General features: G+C 46.5%; 1 pseudogene; it reads left to right on the top strand.

Annotated features, from left to right (window-relative positions):
* The first annotated feature begins 661 nt into the window (after positions 1-661).
* Positions 662-5,432, top strand: LOC123120469 (protein HEAT STRESS TOLERANT DWD 1-like; annotated as a pseudogene).
* Positions 5,433-26,500: the final 21,068 nt, after the last annotated feature.

The following is a 26,500-nucleotide window of genomic DNA, read 5'->3' as shown; positions in this document are numbered from 1 at the left end:
GTTGTGCTTGCTGGACTAACCTTCGTCCCTATAACACTAGCAAACTCATGTTTGGTTCCAAGCAATGTGTCTTTCTCGGCTACAGTTCTCAACATAAGGGTGTCAAATGACTAGACGTGTTCACTGGTCGTGTTTACATCTCTCGTGATGTTGTCTTTTATGAAACTCAATTTCCCTTTGAAAAGCTTCATCCCAATGCCGGTGCTCTTCTCAACAACGAATTTCTTCTTCTTCCTTGCCATCTCCTTGGTGATGATCCAATGTTGACTAACTCCTCTTTGGCTTCACATGAGTCTTCTTCTAAAGAGATTAGCATGGCAGAAAATGGTGTGATGAATGATGAATTGTTCAAAACGATGCACAAAATCATCCTGGCATGGACACACCAGATCCGACGCAATCGTATTCGGGATCGGTGTAGCAACCTGCGCCTGGATCTCGTCCGGGATCGGTGCAGCAGACTGCGCCTGGATCCACCCCGAGAACAGTGCCCCACCAGCCGCCCTGTGTTGCACCTGCCTCCCCCGCTCTCCACCACCCTGCGAACGCCACACATCCCACTGGCAGGCTGCGCCAGACTCCACCAAGGGACAGCCCGACTGAGCGGGTTCCACCAACTAGGGGCTACGCGCCGGTCCCCCGCACTTACGCCAGGCGGGCCATGCTTTCCGACGCGCCTGTGCCAGGTGGGCCCAGTGCGTGGATTGATCCTGATCCGACTAGTTCGCCTGGATCTTTTGCGGCGCCCTCATCTGCCACAGAGGATCTAGCGAGCGCGGGCAGCTCTGCCTCCTTGGGATCGGCTGGATCAGGTGGATCTGCTGATCCTGTTGCATAGCAGGACGCTGGATCTTCTGCGCATACACCTGCTACACTGCCCCATACACGTCTCCAAACAGGTGTTTTAAATCCAACTAACTATAAAACTAAGTATGGTTTGACAGGTTCAAACACTTCTACAGGAAAACCACACACTGTCAATGAGACCCTTGCTGATCCCATATGGAAAAAGAAGTTCATGCTCTTCACAAAAACAATACTTGGCATCTGGTTCGTTCACATCCAGGTAAAAATGTGATTGACTGCAAGTGGGTGTTCGGAGTAAAAAGAAGGTCCGATGGTACCATAGAGCGTTACAAGGCCAGGCTTTTTGCAAAAGGGTTCAAGCAGAGGTATGGCATAGATTATGAGGACACTTTCAGTCCTATTGTTAAAGCTGCCACGGTTCGTCTTGTTCTACCTGTTGCTGCGTCCAAAGAATGAAGCCTTAGATAGCCAGATGTGCAAAATGCGTTTCTTCACGGTGTTTTGGAAGAGGAAGTTTATATCAGGCAATCTCCTGGGTTTGAAGATAAAAATAAACCATTTTATGTGTGCAGGCTTGATCAATCTCTCTATGGATTGAAACAAGCTGCAAGGGCATGGTACTCTTGTTTGAGCTCTAAGTTGCAAGCACTTGGTTTTGTTCCCTCTGATTCTGATACATCACTATTCATTTATAACAAGTCACATACATCCATCTTTGTGCTTATATATGTTGATGACATCATTGTTACTAGTTCTGCAAATGAAGCAGGAACAACACTTTTGAAAGATTTGAACTCAGAATTTGCACTTAAAGATTTAGGGGATTTGCATTTTTTTCCTTGGCATTGAAGTTAAGAAAATGAAAGAAGGTGGACTTCATCTTTCTCAAGAGAAATATGCAACTGATTTATTGAGTAAGGCTGGTCTACAGGGGTGTAAACCATCATCAACACCATTGTCTAGTTCAGAAAAACTCTCGCTTGTAGAGGGTCAACCCTTGAATCAAGAGGATGGCATCAGGCACAGAAGTCTAGTAGGTGCACTTCAGCATTTGACACTCACCAGGCCTGATATTTCCTTTGCAGTAAATAAAGTGTGTCAGTTTCTTCATGCACCAACTAGAGCTCATTTGACGACAGCCAAGCGCATATTGAGATATGTAAAGAGTACATTAAGTGTTGGATTGATTTTCCTATCTCCTAACAACTCTAATATGGCCGCAACACATGCGCCATAATATCCTGTTTAAAATCTGGAAACAAGAATGGTATAGTTTTATACTCGTATAAAAAGTCCCCGAAGGAGTGACTTCTGTGAACTTTGGGACAAAAAAACAAAATTTTGAGTACAAAAGTGTGGATAGTACCTTTTATTAGTGTCGGTTTTGTTTTTTCAGCCTAAAATATCATGGAAGTCATTCCTTCACATAACTTTTCACACGAGTATAATACCCTTGTTTCCAAGAAGTTTCAGGAATTTGGACTAATTTTGCAATTTTTATTTTTTTTCCCAATTCGGGTGCATTGACACCCAAGACCCAAAGATCCGCGTCCATCAGACCCCTCTCAACAAAGTAGGGAAGAATGTTATCGTCGAGTTTTATCTATTTTGTCAGTTGTAGATCCAACCACATTTAACTTAAATGAAGTGTTGTTACGTTGGTTTTTAGCTTGAGAATGACATGATGTGTTTATGGAATTCTACATGATTATGTTATTGACCCATGACGAGAAAGTTTTGATCCTTCTATGCCTCTGTTTTTTGTTTGTTAACTATTATTGTCCACTCGACATCTCAAATAGTATATATTTTGTGATAATAGTGGACATTCTCTCTGACGTAAGAACTGGACTAATTGTTCTTTCAGTCCGAGAAGGCTTCATGGAATTATGCTGGTATTTTTAAGCTTTCCAACATAAAGGGCAAGAAACGGGAACCAATACCATCTTCAGCTCTTCATGGTGATGATGATATGGATAGTGACAGCAGCAGCGACGAAGATGATGAAGAAATCAATGAAGATGCAGAGCCCATTTTGCATGTGTGTTCATTCTTGAAGTGCCAAACTACAATTCTGGCATTTAAGTAATTATGCAGAATCCATCATGACCCTTTGGTAACCTAGAATTTATTCTGTTGTACCAGTTACAAAAGGTGGCTCATGAGGGGTCGATAAACCGAATACGCTCAATGAATCAAAATCCGGAAATATGTGCTACATGGGGAGACACAGGTCATGTTCAGGTAATTTACTACGGTTAGTCCACATCTGATTTATCAAAACCACAAAATTTATGCTGCACATCATGCCCTGCTCTTTTGAGATATATCAACTTTTTTTACTGTACATCAAACTGAAGTTTATTATTTTCATTACTTCCCTACGAAAAAGCCTCAGAATGTACATGGGCAGTGTCCTATTTGCCCAGCAACAGAATATATATTCTGTGCATTATATTTCCTTCCGAAAACCTTCTCAGGAACAGAATGCATCACATTGTCTACTTCCATGTGCTATATAATTAGCTGCGTGCTCTGTTGATTACATATGCAGGTGTGGGACTTCAGCTCCTTCATTGCTTCATTAGAAGACCCAGGAACAGTTACACATAAAGATAACAGCATTATGCACAATCATGTACCTCTAAAAGTATTTAGTGGCCACAAAGATGAAGGCTATGCTATTGATTGGAGTCCAAATGTTACTGGAAGACTAGTTTCTGGTGTGTACAAAGTCTTATCCCTGGTACAGTTGGGATAAAGATGTCGCCATTCATAGAATAAGTTTGGTGGGGGTATATGGAAATCGACATAGATCAGTTTATTCTTTGTAAATGCAGGCGATTGCAATAAGTGCATTCACCTTTGGGAGCCGACTTCAAGCGATTGGAGTGTAGACACCAAGCCATTTGTTGGACACTCTGCAAGTGTTGAAGATCTACAGGTGTGCAACACAATAATGTAATTATATATATCCTATGAGCTATAATATTGTTTAATATATTAGCTACTACAATTATGTTTTGCAGTGGAATCCCACAGAAGAAAATATGTTTGCCTCTTGTTCCGTGGATGGGACGATAGCTATATGGGATATACGTATAGGGAGGAAACCTTGTTATTCTCCTGTTAGGGTTCACAATTCTGACGTGAATGTGATCTCATGGAATTCGTATGTGCTCTATCTGCTACCTTTATGCACACTATAATGTCTTCTACACAGGAGTACATTACAACTTTTCTGAATTTCATATTCAGGCTTGCAGGTTGTCTTATAGCATCAGGTTGTGATGATGGCAGTATCTCAGTCCATGATATTAGAGCAGTCGAGGTAATTCCATGCTGATAAAACACGATGTCCTCGCCTTGTCGGTTTCCGGTGGACCTGCTCAACTAGTAGTAGTTAATTTGGTGTTTCCCTTGTGTTCAACTCACAATAGGGTTGGGATTTCGTGTTAACGTGTTTATAATATCAAATGTTTCTCCGATGTGATTTTATTTACTGGCAGAGCGGTGAACCTGGTAAGTCCTTGGTAGCACATTTTGCGTACCACAAGCACCCTATAACGTCTGTGGAATGGAGTCCATTTTTTCGAAAAGAGGATCTCCCCGGCCTCTGCATCAGAATGATGCATACGGCCATCTTATTACCAAAATAAAAGGTTCCAACAAGGTTTCAAAGTCTCCGACTGAAAAGTAATAAAAAGACAGCTCACACAGAGCTAAAAGAGGCTGAACACACAGACTAGCCAAGATAAAGACGCCACAACCGGCTGGCTAAAGATAGATAGGGAAACTAATTGCCTATCCTATTACATGACCGCCATCCAAACCGGTTGTAGATATCCCGAGCTACCATCTCCCAGCGGATAGATCCAGTAACCAAATGCTCCCTGGCCTCCATCGTAGTGAGTAGCGACCATGAACGGATCACGGCCGTGGCTCAGAAAATAACCTGCAAAAAGTGAATACGTGATGTTCTGTTAAAAACCAAATCATTCCTGCAAGTCCAGATAGTCCACAACAGAGCGCAAACTCCAACACGAATATGCCTCGCTAATTCAGGCTTAATCCCAGTGAGCCATGTCCCAAATAACTGACGTACGTAACTCTGCCCACCCTCCTCCCATTCATGTTTTATGATTGCACCGAATTGCCGAACTTTTTCCCTAAATATCCGACATCTCAAACTACTATGCAATAATAACATAATAATTAATTTGTGCCAGAATTTGGGATCTTTCGTTGGAAAGGGACGGAGAAGAGGAGGTCGAATTCAAAGCCAAGATGAAAGAACAGGCAAATGCACCCCAAGATTTGCCCCCACAACTTCTCTTTGTTCATCAGGTGCGTACTATTATCATATTCGCTCTTGCAATATACAGTGGCAGAGCTACGCCCATGTAGACTTAAGAGAACTTGCCATGTTTCATAGTTGAATCACATGTAGAATGTTCATTATATTCTGCACGCAGGGCCAGAAAGATTTGAAGGAATTGCACTGGCATCCACAGATACCTGGGATGATCATATCCACAGCAGCCGATGGCTTCAACGTGTTGATGCCTAGCAACATTGACGCAACCATTACATCGGCTGGGGCATCGATTCCTATGCGTATGTGAGCAGCAGGTCACCTGACTCGTGGTGAATAAATTTGTGAACGGATGAAACTACGAGACGACAGTGCAAATTCTCAGTTTTCGCTAGTGGTACCACGTATATGGTTTTCTCATATTATTTTTGTACCAGGAGTTTCAGTTTTGCATAAGATGTTATCTGATTTATTTTTGTTCGACAGTTTTGCTTGTTATTTGAGTCAAGAATACAAGGAAAAACCATCATTGTCACTGAAAGCTGAATAAAACTGTTGCTTATTGATGATTTGGTGCGGCATACAAGAATATATAAGAGGGTACAAACCGACTTGGGGTAGGGGTACAAAACTGACTTGGACTAGAAGTCGTATAGCATAATGACTACTCTAACATCCCCCCACAGTATCAACGGCAGGCTCGACGACGTTGAGACTGAAACAGATATCTTGAAACGGCTTAGTAGGCAGTGCCTTGGTGAAAATGTCAGCAAACTGAGCCGTAGAGGGAACATGAAGCACCCGAACCTGACCAAGAGCAACCTTTTCACGAACAAAATGAATATCAATCTCAATATGCTTTGTGCGTCGGTGTTGAACTGGATTGCTGGTCATGTAGACTGCTGATATGTTGTCACAGTAGACAATAGTGGCCTGCTCAATAGGCCTGTGTAGCTCGGAGAGTAACTGCCGAATCCAGATTGTATCTGCAACGGCATGTGCCACAGCGCGATACTCAGCCTCGGCCGACGAACGTGAGACTGTAACCTGTCTTTTCGAAGACCAAGAAATCAAATTGTTACAAAAAAAAACACAAAAACCGGAAGTGGACCTTCGAGTGTCAGGACAACCAGCCCAGTCTGCATCAGAGTATGCGGTAAGAGAGTTTGGAGAAGAATTATTGAGGTGGAGACCATGATTGAGAGTTCCTTTTAAATACCGAAGAATGCGTTTAACATGATTATAGTGAGGAACCCGGGGATCATGCATATAGAGACATGCTTGTTGAACAGCAAAAGAGATTTCAGGACGAGTAATGGTGAGATATTAGAGAGCACCTGTTAGGCTACGATAGAGAGTAGGATCGGAAAAGGGTTCATCGGTAGCTGAAAGTTTAAAACTAGTATCGACAGGAGTGCGAGATGATTGACAGTCAAGCATACCAGCACGATTAAGAAGATTAAGAATATACTGGCGTTGGGAAAGAAAAAGGCTGGAGGAATCTCGAACAACAGCAATGCCTAAGAAATGATGAAGGAGTCTTAGGTCAGTCATAGAAAATTCAGATCTAAGAAGAGAGACAATATGATCTAAGAACTTTTGAGAGGAGGCGGTAAGAATGATATCATCTACATAGAGAAGTAAATAGGCAGTGTCAGAAGTTTGATGATACACAAAAAGAGAGGTGTCGGAGAGAGATGGAGTGAAGCCTATTGTTTGAATGAAGGAGGAGAAGCGTTGAAACCAAGCTCGTGGGGCCTTTTTAAGACCGTAGAGAGATTTCTGAAGAAGACATACATGAGTTGGAAAGGATGGATTTTCAAAACTCAGAGGTTGCTGGCAGTAGACAGTTTCTTGAAGGGAACCATGGAGGAAAGCATTTTTAACATCAAGTTGGTGAATGGGCCATGAAGAGGAGACAACAACACTAAGAACGGTGCGAATGGTGCTAGGTTTAACAACAAGAGAGAAGGTTTCTTTGTAATCAATTCCTTGTTGCTGAGAAAAGCCACGACAAACCCACCTGGCTTTATATCGTGAGAGGCTCCCATCGGAGTGGAACTTTTGGCGAAAAATCCATTTGCCAGAAACAATATTTGTATTGGGAGGACGAGGAACAAGTTGCCAGGTGTTGTTTTGAAGTAAAGCATTATATTCTTCTTGCATGGCAGCGGCCCAATTGGGATCAAGTAGAACAGTTTTGTAATTCTTTGGAAGAGAAGTGAGAGATACGGAGGTATGAAGGTTTAGGCGGTCTTGGGGTTGATGAAATCCTGATTTGGCCCTAGTACGCATGCGATGATCATTAATCGGGGCTGCTGTAGGAATAGCACGAGGGGGTAAGGTGGGTACTGGTGAGTCCGGCGCAGCGGAAGAGTCGGACGAAGGAGTAGGGCTGGGTGGTGGAGTGGGAGCAGGGCTGGGTGGTGGAGTGGGAGTAGGGGCCGGGGGTGTTGGGGAGGGAGCAGGGGCCGGGGGTGTTGGGGACGTCTTGGGTGGGGTGAGTGTATGGTTAGGATTGGCTATGGTGGGTGTTAATGGTGGTGGTGATAAGTTGTGTTCGGCAGGTAGGGGAGTATATAGTTGGAAAGGACGGGGAGAGGGGGTGTTTGCGGAGTTAGGGGTGTTGGATGGTGTAGTAGTGCGTTGTGAGAAAGGAAAAATGTGCTCAGCAAACGTGACATGACGAGAGACATGAACGTGTCCGGTGTGAAGGTCGAGACAGCGATAGCCTTTGTGCTCGTCAGAGAAGCCGAGAAAAGCACATGGGATAGAGCATGGTGACAATTTATTTGCAGAAGTGGCGTAGGCATTGGGAAAACAGAGACAGCCGAAAATACGAACCGCGGAGTAGTCGGGGTGGGAAAGAAAGAGGGAATAATAGGGAGTAGTGTTGGGTTTAGTTTTAGAAGGTCGAATATTTAGAAGGAAGGTGGCCATGTGTAGGGCTTCAGCCCAAAACTCGGGAGGCATAGATGATTGAATAAGGAGAGTGCGAACTATATCATTGAGGATGCGAAGAGAGCGTTCTGCTTTACCATTTTGAGGGGATGTGTAGGGACATGAGAACCTAAGCAGGATGCCATGTTGTAAGAAGAAAGTACGATTTTTAATGTTATCAAACTCGCGGCCATTGTCACATTGGATAAAGCGAATTGGGAGGAAGAAGTGAACAGACACATAGCGTTGAAAATTAAGGAAAAGAGAATGAACCTCGGATTTGTTGCGTAGAGGAAAAGTCCAGACAAAGTGGGTGAAATCATCTAGGATAACAAGGTAGTATTTAAAACCCGAAACACTTGCAATGGGAGAGGTCCATAAATCACAATGTATTAATTCAAAGGGATAAGTGCTACAAGAACTAGAGGAACTAAAGGGAAGACACACATGTTTGCCTAATTGACAAGACTCGCAAAACACAGAATTATGAGAGTCCCTATTACATGGTATGGTAAATTCACTAAGTACAGAAGCTAAGACGGCGGGGTTGGGATGGCCCAAGCGACGATGCCAGAGATCGACGGAGGCCAGCATGGATGTTGGAGGGGTGGCGGCAGGAACTCCATTAAGAGAATAAAGATCACCGGAGCTATTGAAGCGAGCGATCTCGGCCTTGGTCAGGTAATCCTTCACAGATAAACCAAAAGGGTCAAATTCAGCCGAAACTAGATTGTCGCAAGTAAATTGGCGAACTGAGATAAGATTTTTAATGAGGGCGGGTGCAACTAGAACATCGCGAAGTAAAAGAGGTTTGGTGGAAGAGGGAAGTTGAGCCTGACCAACACAATATATAGGAATAGATGATCCATCTCCAAGGATAATGGAAGGGAAAGGAGATTTAGTGCAAGAAGATAACCAATTACTAGATGCAGACATATGACTAGAGGCTCCTGAATCAAAGATCCAATCCGTACCTGAGTTTCCTTGTGCAGCAAAGTTATTCATGGCCTGAAGAAAGGCAGCTTGATCCCAGCTCGGCGTCGCAGGTGAGGGTGGCGTCGGGAGCAGTGCCGGCGGATACGATGGTGAAGGCAGTAGGGCCGGCTGGGGAGTGTAGTAGGCATTGGCCGGCTGTGGTGGGGGTGGTGTCGGGAGCAGGGCCGGCTGAGGTGTGTAGTAGGCGCCGCCGTAGGTGGTGTAATGACCATAAGGAGCATACGTCGGGGCGGCGTGATAGGCATTGGCCGGCTGTCGGGGGTTGAGAATCCCGGGAGCACCAGTAGGCGGCCGAAGGCCGGGTTGCCAGGCACCTGAGTATGCCGGCGGAGCACCGAGGGTGGACGGAGCGGACCAGGGCATGGGCCATGCTTGAACAAGACCCGTCCAAGGATCATGAGGAGGCCGCCATGCAACCGCAGATGGAGCACTGGTGGGTGGTGCAGGACTCGGTGCTGGTGATGTCGTAGGCGGAACCGAACGAGTCGACGGCGGCCTGTAGATAGGGTTTTTGCCGCGGTAGTTCGGGCTAGGACGCGAGCATGGGGCAGTTGAACAGATGACGATGCGGACGGCCCGGCGGCAGGAGCCGGCCTGGAAGGCGGCGCTGGTGTAGACGACAGAGGAGGACGAGCCGCAGCATGAAAGACGTATTGATTAGCTGTGAGTCGCTAACTGTATCGCCGAGTTCGCGGAGCTCATCACCAATGGTCTTAACGTGCTGGCAGAACAGGTTCACCGGGGCGTCTCCTTGCACCATATTGCGAAGCTCGGTGTGGAGAGCGTTTTTCCGAGCGTCGGTGTTGCTTTGGAAGAGCTGACGGAGGGAGTGCCAGATGTTGGCAGCGGTGGCGCCGTCGTGATCGAGCATGTTGAAGATCTCGGTGGTGATGCGGGTGTAGAACCACTAGATGATCGCGAGATCGTCTTTCAACCATTGCGGATCGTCGGGGCGGGGAAGACAGTTGGCGGCGACATGCGAGTGCAGGTTGCAGCGGCCGAGGTGGAGATCGAAGAGATGTCTCCAATGGTAGTAGTTGTGGGTGGCGAGATTAAGAACTATGGGGATGTAGGGGCTGACGTCGGAGATTGTGTCAGCAAGAGATATTGGTGCGGCGAGGATGGGTGCAGGGTAGTTTTGTGGAGTTATGGTGAGGGCCGAGAGAGAAGCGGCGGCGGCGTTGGCAGCCTTGGCGATGAGTGCGGCCCGGCGCTCGAAGTAGCCGGGCGGCGGCGGCGGCGGTGGCGTTGGCGGAGCCATACCCTAAACCCTGGGACCGGTATCTGATACCATGAAAGCTGAATAAAACTGTTGCTTATTGATGATTTGGTGCGGCATACGAGAGTATATAAAAGGGTACAAACCGATTTGGGGTAGGGGTACAAAACTGACTTGGACTAAAAGTCGTATATCATAATGACTACTCTAACAGTCACAACTGTGGTTTGTTCCCTTGTCGGATTACGTCTTGCGATTGCGAGAATAATCAGCTCAATCAACAGCCCTTCTTTTCATCAGTCTGGATGCTGGCTGCAGCCTGGTTCCTGTTGGAGCTGAGCTAAAAGTGCATGCTTAGTTTACGATTCGTGCCACTGTTGTGTATCGTTTGTAATTGTACTTGCTACTGTGCAGGATTTCCGGGAATCCGATTCAGACTGGAATTTTGCGCAGTTGTGTTGGCATCTTTCGGCAGTGCTTGTACTGCTCGCAAGTTTGGAAAGCGTTGTAGGCGATCCGATGCTAATTTTATTCGATTAGGAAATTTGGCAGCCGCCCAAATGCATGTACATTCTGTTGCTTTGGACAAGTAAAAATAATATATGTTTCATAACATATTCTTCAAAAGGGAAGAGGGAAGAGCAACGTTAAAGCAAGTCGTGGGGACTTTTCATGTTTGGTGAGCTCACATGCGAAAGTAGTGAACCAGGGAGTATTTTGTCTACATTTCTAATTCTGTTTAAGTTCTTTTTTTTTTGCGGGTGAATTCTGTTTAAGTTCTTGGGTATGAAAACCATGGTGTAGGTGCACCAAGATGCATGTGTACCATATATATCCTTGAAAAACGAAAATACCATTTAAAGAGTGGCACATGAGTTGGGCATGGCATTTAAAAGTAGTCCAAAACGTCAAAAATCTCAAAGAAAGATTACTACATAATGTTCGTGTCTTCTATCCACGTACAAAGTTTCATGAAAAATTGCATATGCTGTAATGAAAAACAAAAAAAGCGCTCTAAAACGGCTATTTTCGAAGGAAAACAAAAAAGATACTCTAAAGTGGCTATTTTTGAAAAAAAATTCACAAGCTATAATATTGTGATTTTCCATCAAAATTTACAGATACCCAAATAAACACGAACAAAATAAATGCCTATTTCTTTGCAAAGTTCTCGGGAGTTGTTTTGCATTCCATGTGCGAGTCTTCTTTCTTTCCTGTCTGAAGAATCTTAAGTGTTTCATATGCATTACACCTAGATTGAGCAAATGCATTTGGAAACACTAAATAGTGAGATGCTAATCTACTTTCTTACCCGACTTTCCTCTCATGAAAAGAAGAATGAATCGTAGGAGTTTGTGCATCACACCTAGAGTGAGCCCACGTTTTTCTAAACATTGAATGGTGAGATGTGACTCATCTCTCTTTCCCGATTTTTCGCTCATAAAAGGGAAGAATCGTAGGAGTTTGATTGATGTAGCACATCGAGGGCCCATACATTGACACACACACGCGCACGCACACACACACGCACGCACACGCGTGCACACACACATTACTAGGGAAAAGCCTATACACAGAACTTTAGCAGTAGTGCATGTTAAAAAAAGGCGCTACTGCTAGACAGCAGTAGCGCGCGCGAAATAACCGCGCTGCAGATACATATATAGCAGTAGCGCGTCCCGTTGTAAAAGCGCTACTACAAAAATTCCCACCACTAAGCCGATCGGCTACACATAGTAGTAGCGCTCTTTTAGAAACAGCGCTGCCGCTAATTTTGTTGTAGCAGCGCGTTTATGTGTAAGGCGCTACTGCTAACGAAAATAAAATAAAATGAAAAACAAGTAGAAAAGTAAATGAAAATGAAAGAAATAGAAAAAGGAGAAAGGAAAAAAATAAAATGTAAAGAAAATAAATGAAAAAAGGGGAAAAAGGAGAAAGGAATGGCAGTAGCGCGTTTGAGGAAACACGCTGTAGCTAACTTAGCTATAGCGCGTTTTCAGGAACGCGCTACCGTTACGTTTCACTTAAACAGCGGGTTCCCTCCCCCCAGCCACCACTTCTCCTCCAAATCCCTCGCCCTCGCCGCCGTCTCCCCAATTCACCGTCGCCCCACTTCGCCGTCGTCTCCTGCCGGCGTGGACGCCCGCAACCTCACCGTCTCCCTCCGAAGCCGCCGTCATCCTCACCGCTGCCGCCCGAGGCCGCCCTCAGCCTCACCGCCGCCGCCCGAGGCCGCCCTCGACCTCACAGTCGCCGCCCTCGACCTCACCGTCGCCGAGCCCGCCCAGGACCGCCGCTGCCCGTGCCCGAGCCCGCCCTCTCCGCCCCTGCCTCCGTCGCCGAGCACCTCCCCGCCACCGTCTATCCCCTCTCTATAAGCCCCCCCCCCACTCCTCTCTATCTGCATTTTAGAGCAAAAGTTAGTTTATAGCAAAAAATTTAGTTTAGAGCAAAAGATGTTAAGTAGTAGATGTTAGAGCAAAAATTAGTTTAGAGCAAAAAAATTGGTTTACAGCAAAAGCTAGTTAGGGTAGTAGGGTTTAATTAGGGTAGATGCTGCTTGTAGTATATAGTGATACTAGTAGATGTTAATTAGGTTAGGGCAGTAGTGGTACTAGTAGATGTTAATTAGGTTAGGGCAGTAGTGGTACTAGTAGATGTTAATTAGATGTTTTTTAGTTAGGGCAGTAGAGTTTTGCTAGGTTAATTAGGTTAGTAGTGCTGCTAGTAGTAGTGGTACAGTAGGTTAATTAGGTGAAGTTAAATGAATAACCTAAATGAATGAAATTAGTAGTTCACTGAATTTTTTTTCCTTTCATCGTTATAGAGCACTAAAGTTAACTGAATTTTGTTCTATTAGTAGTTAAATGAATTTTCTTCTACACTTTATTTTTGAATTAGCTTGTGAAATTTGGACATGTATATTTGGACATGTGGTTGCTCGTGTATATTTGAACATGTGTTGCGGTGTCGAAGATGGATATTTGAACACTGTTTTCAGGGAATGAAGCTGAGTGGCCTATGTTTTGCCGGAATGTTGATTCATTTCCGTTCCGGCAAATTTCAGGTTCTCGATTTGTCCACTTTTTAGCAAAGGTCATGCCAAAATTTTCCGTGAATTTCGGCATGACTTGTGCTACAAAGTAGGACATATCGAGTGCCCGGGATTTGCCGCACCGGGAAGGAGTTAACGTTCCTGCAAAACATAGGCCTTTTATGTCATTATTCATTTTATTAGGTCTAGAATTAATTGACTAGATTTAATCATAGGAAACATGGCTAGCAACGATGAAGGCCAGGGTTCTGGTGATTGCGACGACGTCTACCTGGCGGCAGACGAATTTTTGAGCCTTGCCGACGATCAACCGATGTTGTTGCTGGGCCCACCGGTCGCATCGGGGACTGAGACCGACACGCAGACCGGTGCTGAGACTGAGACCGGAGCTGAGACTGAGACCGGCGCTGAGACTGAGACCGGCGCTGAGACTCAGACCGGCATCGAGACCGGCGCTGAGACTAAGACCGGCGCTGCCTCCGGGAGCGGAGCCGGTGTAGAACCGAAAGCAAAGAGGCAACAGCTTCCTAACAAACTCAGGACTACTAGACTGGTGGTCACGGAGGTGGACGACAGCAATTTTGAGCCAAACGCGCCCGAGGAAGCGCGCGCGTGCTACGGCAATCAAATAGGATGCATTGTACGGACAACCGCCACCATCAACGATGAGAAACTACAGAAGATAGATAATATGAGGCCCTCCCTCCTAAAGAAGCTGCACCAGATATTCTTGTTCCTGGGCCGGAATGAAAAGGATTATAAAGATCCAGATAAGGACCCGGCAATGAAGAAGATAAACAAACACGCCATGACCAAGTTTAGCGACGCGTTGGCCGCCTGGAAAACAAGGGTGAAAGCAAGGATCATCGACAAAAAGGAACCCTACTCCGAGATTGTAAAGGATAATCCGACAATCACGGCAGACCACTTTGAAATATTCAAGGCGGCTTGTGAGGCCGAAGCTGCCAAAAAAAGTCGAAGTACATGAAGGGGCTTCAACAGAGGAACATTGGGTGCCACCACCTCGGAAGCCGTGGTTACGGCGGGAAGAGGTCCATATGGGCCAAGGAGGACGCGGAAGCCGCGAGTCTGGGCATCCCAGACCCCTTGGCGGAGTTCACCGTCCTGCAGGAGCGTGACGTCCTCAGGGCCCGGCACCGTTGGGACCCAGTGAAGAAGGTTTTCGAGACGAACGCGGTCACGACGGAGTTCATGAGACTGCTGGTAATTTTAGTTTCTGATCAATTCGACTGCACGTTAGTCATATTTGTAAAGGATCCTTGTGCCTTTTGCAGAGAGAGCAGCACAGGATTGCGGCCGAAACCGACTCGCCGTCTGAGGCGTTGGCGAGGCCCAAGTGGGACACTCCATTCAACCGGGCGTTGAACATATTGAAACGACTCCCGGTGGATACTCGACCGTCGTACGGACCCGTGCACGATGTCGGAGACGGCGCCACGTGGAAGAAGTACTACCGTGAGACCACAGAGGAGAGAAAGGAAAGACGGAGGTTAACTAAAGAAAATATCGACAAGAATGTTGAGATTGCGGTTGAGAAGAAATCATCTCAGACAGTCGCAATAGCGGTAGCTGCCGCAAAACAGGTGGTTGTAGATATGTCTACTTCCTTGGTTCCGGCCGTTTTCAATTGGACCAGGCAAAATCCAGAAAAAAAAATGCAGCGGACTTTCCCCTTGCTGACTTCTTGGGGAGCAGCTCGACTAGCGTTGCACCAGCACCTGCAGCTGCACCTGCTCCCGCACCGGCTCCCGCACCTGCTCCGGCACCGGCTCCCGCACCGGACGTGCTCGGCGGTGCTTCGTCTTTGGCTGAGCTCGACACCCTCACGCTCTCTGTCACACTGGCCCCCTTCAATAAATGTATAATCTCCCGTTTTCGTTGCCTTTCGGATGTCTCACGTCACAGACTTTTCTTTGCAGGCCGACGAAACCCCGTGCACCATATTGTACACCATCGGCGACTGATACGTCTCCAACGTATCTATAATTTTTGATTGCTCCATGCTATATTATCTTCTGTTTTGGACATTATTGGGCTTTATTATTCACTTTTATATTATTTTTGGGACTAATCTATTAACCGGAGGCCCAGCCCAGAATTGCTGTTTTTTGCCTATTTTAGAGTTTCGCAGAAAAAGAATATCAAACGGAGTCCAAACGGAATGAAACCTTCGGGAACGTGATTTTTGGAACGAACATGATCCAGGAGACTTGGACTCTAAGTCAAGGAAGCTTCCAAGAAGCCACGAGGTAGGGGGGCGCGCCTACCCCCCCCCCAGGCGCGCCCTCCACCCTCGTGGGCCCCATGTTGCTCCACCGACGTACTCCTTCCTCCTATATATACCTACGTACCCCCGAACGATCAGATACGGAGCCAAAAACCTAATTCCACCGCCGCAACCTTCTGTACCCACGAGATCCCATATTGGGGCCTGTTCCGGAGCTCCGCCGGAAGGGGCATCGATCACGGAGGGCTTCTACATCAACACCATAGCCTCTCCGATGAAGTGTGAGTAGTTTACCTCAGACCTTCGGGTCCATAGTTATTAGCTAGATGGCTTCCTCTCTCTTTTTGGATCTCAATACAATGTTCTCCCCCTCTCTTGTGGAGATCTATTCGATGTAATCTTCTTTTACGGTGTGTTTGTTGAGACCGATGAATTGTGGGTTTATGATCAAGTTTATCTATGAACAATATTTGAATCTTCTGAATTCTTTTATGTATGATTGGTTAACTTTGCAAGTCTCTTTGAATTATCAGTTTGGTTTGGCCTACTAGATTGATCTTTCTTGCAATAGGAGAAGTGCTTAGCTTTGGGTTCAATCTTGCGGTGTCCTTTCCCAGTGACAGTAGGGGCAGCAAGGCACGTATTGTATTGTTGCCATCGAGGATAACAAGATGGGGTTTTTATCATATTGCAAGAATTTATTGTTGGACATCGTTGCAGAAATTAAAAAAATTCTACGCATCACCAAGAACAATCTATGGAGTCTTCTAGCAACGAGAGGGAAAAGAGTGCATCTACATACCCTTGTAGATCACGAGCGGAAGCGTTCAAGTGAACGGGGTTGATGGAGTCGTACTCGTCGTGATCCAAATCACCGATGACCGAGCGCCGAACGGACGGCACCTCCGCGTTCAACACACGTACGGTTGGGGAAGACGTCTCCTCCTTCTTGATCCAGCAAGGGGAGGGAGAGGTTGATGGAGATCCAGCAGCACGACGGCGTGGTGGTGGAAGTAGCGGGGATCTCGGCAGGGCTTCGCCAAGCTCAGCGAGAGGGAGAGGTGTTACGGGAGGGAGAGGGAGGCGCCAGGGGCTGTGGTGCGGCTGTCCTCCCTCCCCCCTCCTATATATAGGCCTCCTGGGGGGGGGCGCTGGCCCTGGGAGATCTGATCTCCAGGGGGGCGGCGGCCAAGGGGTGGCTTCGCCCCCAAGCCAAGTGGGGGGGGCGCCCCCACCCCTAGGGTTTCCAACCCTAGGCGCAGGGGGAGGCCCAAGGGGGGGCGCACCAGCCCACCAGGGGCTGGTTCCCCTCCCTCTTCAGCCCATGGGGCCCTCCGGGATAGGTGGCCCCACCCGGTGGACCCCCGGGACCCTTCCGGTGGTCCCGGTACAATACCGGTAACCCCCGAAACTTTCCCGGTGGCCGAAACTGGACTTCCTATATATAATTCTTCACCTCCGGACCATTCCGGAACTCCTCGTGACGTCCGGGATCTCATCCGGGACTCCGAACAACTTTAGGGTTACCGCATACTATTATCTCTACAACCCTAGCGTCACCGAACCTTAAGTGTGTAGACCCTACGGGTTCGGGAGACACGCAGACATGACCGAGACGACTCTCCGGTCAATAACCAACAGCGGGATCTGGATACCCATGTTGGCTCCCACATGTTCCACGATGATCTCATCAGATGAACCATGATGTCGAGGATTCAATCAATCCCGTATACAATTCCCTTTGTCAATCGGTACGTTACTTGCCCGAGATCCGATCGTCGGTATCCCAATACCTTGTTCAATCTCGTTACCGGCAAGTCACTTTACTCGTACCGTAATGCATGATCCCGTGACCAACCACTTGGTCACTTTGAGCTCATTATGATGATGCATTACCGAGTGGGCCCAGAGATACCTCTCCGTCATACGGAGTGACAAATCCCAGTCTCGATCCGTGTCAACCCAACAGACACTTTCAGAGATACCTGTAGTGTACCTTTATAGTCACCCAGTTACGTTGTGACGTTTGGTACACCCAAAGCACTCCTACGGCATCCGGGAGTTACACGATCTCATGGTCTAAGGAAATGATACTTGACATTGGAAAAGCTCTAGCAAACGAACTACACGATCTTTGTGCTATGCTTAAGATTGGGTCTTGTCCATCACATCATTCTCCTAATGATGTGATCCCGTTATCAATGACATCCAATGTCCATAGTCAGGAAACCATGACTATCTGTTGATCAACGAGCTAGTCAACTAGAGGCTCACTAGGGACATGTTGTGGTCTATGTATTCACACATGTATTACGATTTCCGGATAACACAATTATAGCATGAACAATAGACAATTATCATGAACAAGGAAATATAATAATAACCATTTTATTATTGCCTCTAGGGAATATTTCCAACATTTATCCCTCTACATCATATCATCTTGCTTAAGGCGTTACTCTGTTCTTATGAACTTAATACTCTAGATGCATGCTGGATAGCGGTCGATGTGTGGAGTAATAGTAGTAGATGCAGGCAGGAGTCGGTCTACTTGTCTCGGACGTGATGCCTATATACATGATCATACCTAGATATTCTCATAACTATGCTCAATTCTGTCAATTGCTCAACAGTAATTTGTTCACCCACCGTAAAATACTTATGCTCTTGAGAGAAGCCACTGGTGAAACCTATGGCCCCCGGGTCTATCTTCATCATATTAATCTTCCAACACTTAGTTATTTCTGTTGCTTTTTACTTTGCTTTTATTTTACTTTGCATCTTTATCATAAAAATACCAAAAATATTATCCTATCATATCTAACAGATCTGACTCTCGTAAGTGACCGTGTAGGGATTGACAACCCCTTATCGCGTTGGTTGCGAGGATTTATTTGTTTGTGTAGGTGCGAGGGACTCGCGCGCAGCCTCCTACTGGATTGATACCTTGGTTCTCAAAAACTGAGGGAAATACTTACGCTACTTTGGTGCATCACCCTTTCCTCTTCAAGGGAAAACCAACGCAGTGCTCAAGAGGTACCAAGAAGGATTTCTGGCGCCGTTGCCGGGGAGGCTTACGCGAAGTCAAGTCAAGATTTGGACTCCCGACAACGAGCCATTTCTGGCGCCGTTGCCGGGGAGGTCTACGCAAAAGTCAACATACCAAGTACCCATCACAAACCCTTATCTCCCGCATTACATTATTTGCCATTTGCCTCTCGTTTTCCTCTCCCCAACTTCACCCTTGCCGTTTTATTCGCCCTCTCTTTTCCGGTTGCCTCTTTTCGTTCGCTTTTCCCTCGCCATGTCAGAACCAAAAAGAGTTGGGGTTTCTCTCCCGAGTTTTAGCGCTTTAGACAATCCTGCTATCTTATCTAAACTCATAAATAGAAATACTATGGAAAAACCTGTCGGAGTTATCAATGAGAACCTTAGTAATTTTGATGAGGATGATTCTAGAATTTTTCGTTATTTACTCGATGAATCTTTGAAAGATGCTTGGGTAAGGCTGTTGATACGTCCATTTTGCATCATGCTTTTATATCGATATTTATTGCATTATGGGCTGCTATTACACGTTATGTCACAATACTTATGTCTATTCTCTCTTATTTTACAAGGTTTACATAAGGAGGGAGAATGCCGGCAGCTGGAATTCTGGGCTGGAAAAGGAGCAAATATTAGAGACCTATTCTGCACAACTCCAAAAGTCCTAAAACTCCACGAAAGTTATTTTTGGAAATAATAAAAAATACTGAGCAGAAGAAATACGTCAGGGGGGCCACCACCTGTCCACGAGGGTGGGGGCGCGCCCTACCCCCCAGGGCGCACCCCCTGCCTCGTGGGCCCCCTGTTGGCTCTCCGGTGGCCATCTTCTGCTATATGAAGTCTTTCGTCCAGGAAAAAATCATAAGCAACCTTTCGGGACGAGACTCCGCCGCCACGAGGCGGAACCTTGGCGGAACCAATCTAGGGCTCCGACAGAGCTGTTCTGCCGGGGACACTTCCCTCCGGGAGGGGAAAATCATCGCCATCGTCATCACCAATGCTCCTCTCATCGGGAGAGGGCAATCTCCATTTTGAATAAGTGTTTTTCAATGAAGGACCTTGGAGAAGCTGCTTATATATTAGGCATCAAGATCTATAGAGATAGATCAAGACGCCTCATTGGTCTTTCACAAAGTACATACCTTGACAAGATATTGAAGAAGTTCAATATGGATCAGTCCAAGAAGGGGTTCTTGCCTGTATTGCAAGGTGTGCAATTGAGCACGGCTCAATGCCCGACCACGGCAGAAGATATAGAAGAGATGAGTGTCATCCCCTATGCCTCGGCCATAGGGTCTATTATGTATGCCATGCTGTGTACCAGACCTGATGTAAACCTTGCCGTAAGTTTGGTAGGAAGGTACCAAAGTAATCCCGGCAAGGAACACTGGACAGCGGTCAAGAATATCCTGAAGTACCTGAAGAGGACTAAGGATATGTTTCTCGTTTATGGAGGTGACGAAGAGCTCGCCGTAAAGGGTTACGTCGATGCTAGCTTCGACACAGATCTGGATGACTCGAAGTCACAGACCGGATACGTGTATATTTTGAATGGAGGAGCAGTAAGCTGGTGCAGTTGCAAGCAAAGCGTCGTGGCGGGATCTACATGTGAAGCGGAGTACATGGCAGCCTCGGAGGCAGCACAGGAAGCAGTCTGGATGAAGGAGTTCATTACCGACCTAGGGGTGATTCCCAATGCGTCGGGCCCGATGACTCTCTTCTGTGACAACACTGGAGCTATTGCCCTTGCGAAGGAGCCCAGGTTTCACAGGAAGACCAGGCATATCAAGCGTCGCTTCAACTCCATTCGTGAAAGTGTTCAAAATGGAGACATAGATATTTGTAAAGTACACACGGACCTGAATGTAGCAGATCCGTTGACTAAACCTCTCCCTAGGGCAAAACATGATCAACACCAGGACGCAATGGGTGTTCGATTCATCACAATGTAACTAGATTATTGACTCTAGTGCAAGTGGGAGACTGTTGGAAATATGCCCTAGAGGCAATAATAAATGGTTATTATTATATTTCTTTGTTCATGGTAATTGTCTATTATGCATGCTATAATTGTATTGTCCGGAAATCGTAATACATGTGTGAATACATAGACCACAAAGTGTCCCTAGTAAGCCTCTAGTTGACTAGCTCGTTGATCAACAGATAGTCATGGTTTCCTGACTATGGACATTGGATGTCATTGATAACGGGATCACATCATTAGGAGAATGATGTGATGGACAAGACCCAATCCTAAGCATAGCATAAAAGATCGTGTAGTTTCGTTTGCTAGAGCTTTTCCAATGTCAAGTATCTTTTCCTTAGACCATGAGATCGTGCAACTCCCGGATACCGTAGGAGTGCTTTGGGTGTGCCAAACGTCACAACGTAACTGGGTGACTATAAAGGTGCACTACGGGTATCTCCGAAAGTGTCTGTTGGGTTGGCACGGATCGAGACTGGGATTTGTCACTCCGTGTGACGGAGAGGTATCTCTGGGCCCACTCGGTAATGCATCATCATAATGAGCTCAATGTGACTAAGGCGTTAGTCACGGGATCATGCATTGCGGTACGAGTAAAGAGACTTGCCGGTAACGAGATTGAACAAGGTATTGGGATACCGACGATCGAATCTCGGGCAAGTAACATACCGATTGACAAAGGGAATTGCATACGGATTGATTGAATCCTCGACACCGTGGTTCATCCGATGAGATCATCGTGGAACATGTGGGAGCCAACATGGGTATCCAGATCCCGCTGTTGGTTATTGACCAGAGAGGCGTCTCGGTCATGTCTGCATGTCTCCCGAACCCGTAGGGTCTACACACTTAAGGTTCGGTGACGCTAGGGTTGTAGAGATATATGTATGCGGAAACCCGAAAGTTGCTCGGAGTCCCGGATGAGATCCCGAACGTCACGAGAGGTTCCGGAATGGTCCGGAGGTGAAGAATTATATATAGGAAGTCCAGTTTCGGCCACCGGGAAAGTTTCGGGGGTTACCGGTATTGTACCGGGACCACCGGAAGGGTCCCGGGGGTCCACCGGGTGGGGCCACCTATCCCGGAGGGCCCCGTGGGCTGAAAGTGGAAGGGAACCAGCCCTTAGTGGGCTGGGGCGCCCCCCTTGGGCCTCCCCCCATGCGCCTAGGGTTGGGAACCCTAGGGGGGAGTTCGCCCTTGCCTTGGGGGGCAAGGCAACCCCTTCCCCCCCTTGTGGCCGCCGCCCCCCCTTGAGATCCCATCTCTTGGGGCCGGTGCCCCCCAAGGGGCCTATATAAAGGGGGAGGGAGGGCAGCACACAACAGCCTTGGGCGCCTCCCTCCTCCCCTGCAACACCTCTCTCTCTCTCGCAGAAGCTTAGCAAAGCCCTGCCGAGACCCGCTACATCCACCACCACGCCGTCGTGCTGTTGGATCTCCATCAACCTCTCCTTCCCCCTTGCTGGATCAAGAAGGAGGAGACGTCGCTGCATCCTACGTGTGTTGAACGCGGAGGTGCCGTCCGTTCGGCACTCGGTCATCGGTGATTTGGATCACGGCGAGTACGACTCCGTCATCCACGTTCATTGGAACGCTTCCGCTCGCTATCTACAAGGGTATGTAGATGCACTCCCTTCCCCTCGTTGCTAGTATAATCCATAGATGCATCTTGGTGAACATAGGAAAATTTTAAAATTATGCTACGATTCCCAACAGTGGTATCAGAGCCAGGTCTATGCGTAGTTACTATGCACGAGTAGAACACAAAGAAGTTGTGGGCGTTGAGTTTGCCAATTCTTCTTGCCACTACTAGTCGTTTCTTGTTTCGGCGGCATTGTAGGATGAAGCGGCCCAGACCGACCTTACACGTACGCTTACGTGAGACAGGTTCCACCGACTGACATGCACTAGTTGCATAAGGTGGCTAGCGGGTGTCTGTCTCTCCTACTTTAGTCGGAACGGATTCGATGAAAAGGGTCCTTATGAAGGGTAAATAGAAATTGGCAAATCACGTTGTGGTCATACGTAGGTAAGAAAACGTTCTTGCTAGAAACCTACAAACCACGTAAAAACTTGCAACAACAATTAGAGGATGTCTAACTTGTTTTTGCAGCAAGTGCTATGTGATGTGATATGGCCAGAAGATGTGATGAATGATATATGTGATGTATGAGATTGATCATATTCTTGTAATAGGAATCACGACTTGCATGTCGATGAGTATGACAACCGGCAGGAGCCATAGGAGTTGTCTTTATTATTTTGCATGACCTGCGTGTCATTGAATAACGCCATGTAATTTACTTTACTTTGTTGCTAAACGCGTTAGCCATACAAGTAGAAGTAATCGTTGGCGTGACGACTTCATGAAGACACAATGATGGAGATCATGATGATGGAGATCATGGTGTCATGCCGGTGACAAAGATGATCATGGTGCCCCGAAGATGGAGATCAAAGGAGCATGATGATATTGGCCATATCATGTCACTATTTGATTGCATGTGATGTTTATCATGTTTTTGCATCTTATTTGCTTAGAACGACGGTAGCAAGTAGGATGATCCCTTATAATAATTTCAAGAAAGTGTTCACCCTAACTGTGCACCGTTGCGAAGGTTCGTTGTTTCGAAGCACCACGTGATGATCGGGTGTGATAGATTCTAACGTTCGAATACAACGGGTGTTGACGAGCCTAGCATGTACAGACATGGCCTCGGAACACACGCAATACACTTAGGTTGACTTGACGAGCCTAGCATGTACAGACATGGCCTCGGAACACGGAGGACCGAAAGGTCGAGCATGAGTCGTATAGAAGATACGATCAACATGGAGATGTTCACCGATCTTGACTAGTCCGTCTCACGTGATGATCGGACACGGCCTAGTCGAATTCGGATCATGTTTCACTTAGATGACTAGAGGGATGTCTATCTGAGTGGGAGTTCATTAAATAATTTGATTATATGAACTTAATTATCATGAACTTAGTCTAAAATCTTTACACTATGTATTGTAGATCAAATGGCCCACGTTGTCCTCAATTTCAACGCGTTCCTAGAGAAAACCAAGCTGAAAGATGATGGCAGCAATTATACGGACTGGGTCCGGAACCTGAGGCTCATCCTCATAGTAGCCAAGAAAGATTATGTCCTAGAAGCACCGCTAGGTGAAGCACCAATCCCTGAGAACCAAGACGTTATGAACGCTTGGCAGCAGCGTGCTGATGATTACTCCCTCGTTCAGTGCGGCATGCTTTACAGCTTAGAACCGGGTCTCCAAAAGCGTTTTGAGAAACATGGAGCATATGAGATGTTCGAGGAGCTGAAACTGGTTTTTCAAGCTCATGCCCGGGTCGAGAGATATGAAGTCTCCGACAAGTTCTTCAGCTGTAAAATGGAGGAGAACAGTTCTGTTAGTGAGCACATACTCAGAATGTCTGGGTTGCACAACCGCTTGTCTCAGCTGGGAGTTAATCTCCCGGATGACGCGGTCATTGACAGAATCCTCCAGTCGCTTCCACCAAGCTACAAGAGCTTTGTGATGAACTACAATATGCAGGGGATGGAAAAGACCATTCCCGAGGTATATTCAATGCTGAAATCAGCGGAAGGGGAGATCAGAAAAGAACATCAAGTGTTGATGGTGAATAAAACCACTAAGTTCAAGAAGGGCAAGGGTAAGAAGAACTTCAAGAAGGACGGCAAGGGAGTTGCCGTGCCCGGTAAACCAGTTACCGGGAAGAAGTCAAAGAACGGACCCAAGCCCGAGACTGAGTGCTTTTATTGCAAGGGAAGTGGTCACTGGAAGCGGAACTGCCCCAAATATTTAGCGGACAAGAAGAAGGCCGGCAACACCCAAGGTATATGTGATATACAAGTAATTGATGTGTACCTTACCAGTACTCGTAGTAGCTCCTGGGTATTTGATACCGGTGCGGTTGCTCATATTTGTAACTCAAAGCAGGAACTACGGAATAAACGGAGACTGGCAAAGGACGAGGTGATGATGCGCGTCGGGAATGGTTCCAAGGTCGATGTGATCGCCGTTGGCACGCTACCTCTACATCTACCCACGGGATTAGTTTTAAACCTCAATAATTGTTATTTAGTGCCAGCTTTGAGCATGAACATTGTATCTGGATCTCGTTTAATTCGAGATGGCTACTCATTTAAATCTGAGAATAATGGTTGTTCTATTTATTTGAGAGATATGTTTTATGGTCATGCCCCGCTGGTCAATGGTTTATTTTTGATGAATCTCGAACGTGATGTTACACATGTTCATAGTGTGAATACCAAAAGATGTAAAGTTGATAACGATAGTCCCACATACTTGTGGCACTGCCGCCTTGGTCACATTGGTGTCAAGCGCATGAAGAAGCTCCATGCAGATGGACTTTTGGAGTCTCTTGATTACGAATCATTTGACACGTGCGAACCATGCCTCATGGGTAAGATGACCAAGACTCCGTTCTCCGGAACAATGGAGCGAGCAACCAACTTATTGGAAATCATACATACCGATGTGTGCGGTCCAATGAGTGTTGAGGCTCGCGGAGGATATCATTATGTTCTCACTCTCACTGATGATTTAAGTAGATATGAGTATGTCTACCTAATGAAACACAAGTCTGAAACCTTTGAAAAGTTCAAGGAATTTCAGAGTGAAGTCGAGAATCAACGTGACAGGAAAATAAAATTCTTACGGTCAAATCGTGGTGGAGAATATTGAAGTCACGAATTTGGTACACACTTAAGGAAATGTGGAATAGTTTCACAATTCACGCCGCCTGGAACACCTCAGAGAAATGGTGTGTCCGAACGTCGTAATCGCACTCTATTGGATATGGTGCGATCTATGATGTCTCTTACCGATTTACCGCTCTCATTTTGGGGTTATGCTTTAGAGACTGCCGCATTCACTTTAAATAGGGCACCGTCTAAATCCGTTGAGACGACACTGTATGAATTATGGTTTGGGAAGAAACCTAAGCTGTCGTTTCTAAAAGTTTGGGGATGCGATGCTTATGTCAAGAAACTTCAACCTGAAAAGCTCGAACCCAAATCGGAAAAATGCGTCTTCATAGGATACCCTAAGGAAACTATTGGGTATACCTTCTACCTCAGATCCGAAGGCAAGATCTTCGTTGCCAAGAACGGGTCCTTTCTAGAGAAGGAGTTTCTCTCGAAAGAATTGAGTGGGAGGAAAGTGGAACTTGATGAGGTGATAGTCACCCCTTCCGAACCGGAAAGTAGCGCAGCGCGGGAAAATGTTCCTGTGGTGCCTACACCGACTGGGGAGGAAGTTAACGATGATGATCATGAAACTTCAGATCAAGTTACTGAACTTCATAGGTCCACAAGGACACGTTCCGCACCAGAGTGGTACGGCAACCCTGTCCTGGAAATCATGTTGTTAGACAACGGTGAACCTTCGAACTATGAAGAAGCGATGGCGGGCCCGGATTCCGACAAATGGCTAGAAGCCATGAAATCCGAGATAGAATCCATGTATGAAAACAAAGTATGGACTTTGACTGACTTGCCCGATCAGCGGCGAGCCATAGAAAACAAATGGATCTTTAAGAAGAAGACGGACGCAGATGGTAATGTGACCATCTACAAAGCTCGACTTGTCGCTAAGGGTTATCGACAAGTTCAAGGGGTTGACTACGATGAGACTTTCTCACCCGTAGCAAAGCTGAAGTCCGTCCGAATCATGTTAGCAATTGCCGCATACTATGATTATGAGTTATGGCAGATGGACGTCAAAACGGCATTCCTTAACGGCTTCCTTAAGGAAGAGTTGTATATGATGCAGCCGGAAGGTTTTGTCGATCCTAAGAATGCTAACAAAGTATGCAAGCTCCAACGCTCAATCTAT

Source organism: Triticum aestivum, chromosome 5D (genome assembly GCF_018294505.1).
Source record: "Triticum aestivum cultivar Chinese Spring chromosome 5D, IWGSC CS RefSeq v2.1, whole genome shotgun sequence".
NCBI classification, from domain to species: Eukaryota; Viridiplantae; Streptophyta; class Magnoliopsida; order Poales; family Poaceae; genus Triticum; species Triticum aestivum.
This window is presented reverse-complemented; position numbering and strand designations above follow the sequence as displayed.